Raw genomic sequence first — 3,965 nt, 5'->3', positions numbered from 1 at the left:
TCTGTCATTCCTGTAAGAGTCGACTCGCCTCATCTGGGAGTTGGCTCGAGGAAGTGCCAAACATTGACCATGTGCCAGAGTCGACTCGCGAATTCTGAGAGTCGACTCGAGTGCAAGGCAAAGACTTAAATGGTTCCTAACATGAGTAAAACTCAACTTAAAATCCTTGAACCATTTTCTAAGGCATTCTTTCAAATTTAAAAGTATTTTACCTGAAATACTCACTTGAATTCATTAGTATAATATGAGATAAACTCAAGTGTTTTGGGCTCATCAAAATTAAATAGGGGATCAACAATCACTCAACAAGATCCCTATTTTTAGCCTATCTTCTCAGAATTTTCTACAGAAAATTAGCAGCAGAGGCAACACTTAGATTATTTGCTGAATGATGGTTATTTGTTTCGAGGCACAAGGCTTTATATCCCCGAAACCTCTCTTTGCGATCACATCATCAGAGAGATCCATAGAGGAGGGCTTGCTGGTCGCTTTGGGCGTGACAAAACAAATATTATAGTGGAGGACCGTTTTTTTTGGCCGACCCTGCGCAAGGATGTCAACCGCATCATCAAACTCTGTCATACCTGTTAGTTGGCCATAGGATCGAAGATTAATGTCGGCCTCTACTTTCCTTTGCCCCTTCTGAGTTCTCCATGGGAGGATCTTAGTATGGACTTCGTAATAGGGCTTCCAAAGACGGTATGCGGCCATGACTCTATCTTTGTTATTGTTGATAGGTTTTCAAAGATGGCACACTTCGTGTCTTGTTCAAAAACCTATGATGCATCTCGAGTGACTGCTTTATTCTTGAGGGAGGTAGTTCATTTGCATGGGCTACCCAAGACAATAGTTTCAGATCGTGATGTCAAGTTTGTTAGTTACTTCTGAAAGACATTATGGGCAAAGCTTGGCACACGTCTCTCTTATTCTAGCGCCTATCACCCTCAAAATCGATGGGCAAACAGGAGTAGTGAATTGGAGCCTTAAAAGGAATCCTATTTGCACTAGAACTCCTTTACGTGTATGTGACTAAGGCGTGGGCTTTGACTTGGTCCACTCCTACTTTGATTAGAAGTCCTTTAGCTCTTAGTATTTGATTTTAGTCATGAGTCTTAATCTAAGTTTTGTCATTAGATTAATTTCCTATTATGTCCAATGCCCCATCTATTTAAGAGATGGACATTGAAGAATAAAGATAGAATTTATTTGGTTTTCAATTTTCTTGAGATTGAGAGGCGTGAGGCTTCTTATTCCTCCTTTGGTGAGATTCCAAAGATTTCTTCTTCCTTGGTGAGATGCCGAAAAATTATTGGATTATTTATGATAGAGGTGAGACTCTTCTATTCTGCCCATAGTTATCTCGTTAGCATCCAAATCAGCATCTCCATTGTTCCTTCTTCCACCCACCAACTTCCATCACGCAGCCCTAAATCCCCTAACACCCAAGTCCCACAACATAAGCCATAGTTTTCATTCAAGAGAAAATAGGGTGACTGATTTTCTACAGCATATAGAGGCCTCACCACATCCCAAATCCCTTTCTCTTCCGCCGTCAACCCCGCAACCGCCTCCCCTCCGACGGCCCAAAGCTCCCGGTCTTCCACTACTTCCACGGAGGCAGGTTTTCCGTCAGCTCCTGCACCTGGTCCATCTTCCAAAATTGCTGCCTCCGCCTCGCTGCCGAGCTCCGCGCCGTCGTCAACGCCCTCGACTACCGCCTCGCCCCCGAGCACCGCCTCCCCGCCGCCATCGACGAAGGAGGCCGACTTCGGCCGAGTGTTCACCGGCGAATCCTCGAGGGGGAACATTGCCCACCACCTGGCCGTGCGGTTCGGCTCAGCGGCCGGCCGGGCGGAGCTGGATCCGGTCCGGATCTGCGGGTTCGTTCTGATGATGCCGTTCATTGGTGGGATCCAGCGCACGAGATCTGAGGCGGAGTGCCCGAAGGAGGCGTTCTTGAATTTGGAGGCGAACGATAGGTACTGGAGGTTGTCGCTGCCAGCCGGCAGGACCAGGGACCACCCACTGGCGAACCCGGTCGGACCGGAGAGCCCAAGCCTGGAGGCGGTCGAGGTGGAACCGGTGCTAGTGGTGGTGGCGGAGTACGACCTGCTGTGGGATCGGGGGTGGAGTACGCTAGGAGGTTGGAAGGGTGGGGGAAGCGAGTGCAGCTGGTGGAGATCAAAAGGCAACAACACGAATACTTCGCTGTCAGCGCTTGGTCTGAGCCGGTCGTTGAGTTGATGACGGTCATCAAGCGGTTTATGGACGAGGTCGGGACCGGATCAGGTTGAACCGGGATTGTCGGATAATAACAAACAATGTAGCGGCGTTACTGATACTTGGAAGCTGAACCGAAATTCAATGTGGTCCAGACTCAAATTTGATGCAACAATAAGGTGATGAGACCGTAAGCTATGCGACCTTTTTGCAAGTTATATGTAGCAATAGGGAGTTTCTCCATTACTGAAGTGAGATCTTATGCTCTTGCCTAAATGTATCATTACTGGAAATGGGCCTCATAATGCACTGTCAAAGATGGAGATGTGAACTAGGTTCATGATCTTTTAACATGAATGACAAAATATCTTGCTCTACTCGAAGGTTAGCAAATTTATGGTCACATTCGTTTATCGACTATGGCACCCTAGTTTTATCCTTGTTGGGAAATATAGCAGTTTACTGTATTCAATTACTAGTGAGCATTAAGCTATTCAACATAGAAAATACCCTAGTGACGCAGGTATATTAGACTCAGCCAAATAATATCTTAAAAGAATTTGAAATAATAGTTTTGCAAAATAGTTATAGCTAATAATTAATTATTTTCATTAAGATTCATGCATACAGTTTTCATAAAAGAATGAGACACAATTCTAATGAACCATGAAAACCTTATGGCTAAGGATCTTACAATGCTTACTCAATGGTCTATGGAGATACTAGAATGACGGATGAATGAAATATAGGATGTAGCTTGTGTAAGAATAAAAAGACTAACTGGTTTCATCCGACTCACCAAGAAGTTCAATAATGCGATAAAGGCTCCATATCTCCATAACAAACTATTTAGCTAATGTATGGCTAAACAAATCCAAAAAGGCAAGTCTTTTATCGGTGGAAGTCGGAGTTGACCTATCGTAATAACCAATCTAGCATATACCACCAATCTTTAGATCAATTAGAAAAAGATTTTAGTGAATTATTCTCTTATTAATTGGATCAAAAATGATTCAAGTTTTATTATAGAAGAGATTGGACTAAAGATACAGTTCGGACATCGGAAATGGTTTAAGTCAGGTCAAGTAAGATCAGATCGGGATTAACTCTAGACCACTTGGATAGGATCCAAGTAAGGGCAGACCAACCAATTAAAGGGGCTAGTGCCCCTACCAATCAATGCCTAGTAGTAGGTGCATGGCTACTAAGGCTTGCGTGCTTCTAGAAGGGGTCGACCTCTAGGGCTAGCACTCCTTAGTGCTTTCAAATTAGAGACCAACTAGGGTACTCATGGGAGGCAACATGAATAACCATGCCACCTTCTCCTCCTTATCTCTCTAGACAGAGTCCAAATGGGACTCGAGGCCAAGCAAAGAAAGCCTTAGGGTCTCCTCTCATCTTTAAAAGGGGAGGGGATGACCTAGGGTTTGAGAGTGCTATTCCAACACACACGCTATATAAAAAGAGAGAGAGGCATAGATTAATTAGAATTTTCCTTCTCCATGAAAGAAAAGTGTGAGAATTAAAAAGCTTATGAGATAAGTTTTTCTTATAAAGCATCTCCCTACCTACGATTATTGGCAATTCAAAGCTAGGTAAAACTCCAGATAGGCATATGGAATGAAATGGCTGATGATAGTAATTCTCATAGAGTCGTGTTTTCATGGTCTCGATATCTCCTAGGAAGTATGCATATCTCCTATTATACATGTAATCATCCTATTTCATGCTTTGTATTTTATTTC

The 3,965-nt window shown here is 43.7% G+C and overlaps 1 pseudogene; it reads left to right on the top strand.

Moving 5' to 3' along the window:
- Window positions 1-669: 669 nt before the first annotated feature.
- On the top strand, window positions 670-2,599 carry LOC103722588 (strigolactones hydrolase CXE15 pseudogene; annotated as a pseudogene).
- Window positions 2,600-3,965: the final 1,366 nt, after the last annotated feature.

Source organism: Phoenix dactylifera, chromosome 1 (genome assembly GCF_051530095.1).
Source record: "Phoenix dactylifera cultivar Ajwa chromosome 1, Ajwa_hap1_PhDact_Kaust_v1.1, whole genome shotgun sequence".
NCBI classification, from domain to species: Eukaryota; Viridiplantae; Streptophyta; class Magnoliopsida; order Arecales; family Arecaceae; genus Phoenix; species Phoenix dactylifera.
Note: the sequence above shows the minus strand (reverse complement) of the source record. Positions and strands in the feature narration are given on the sequence as shown.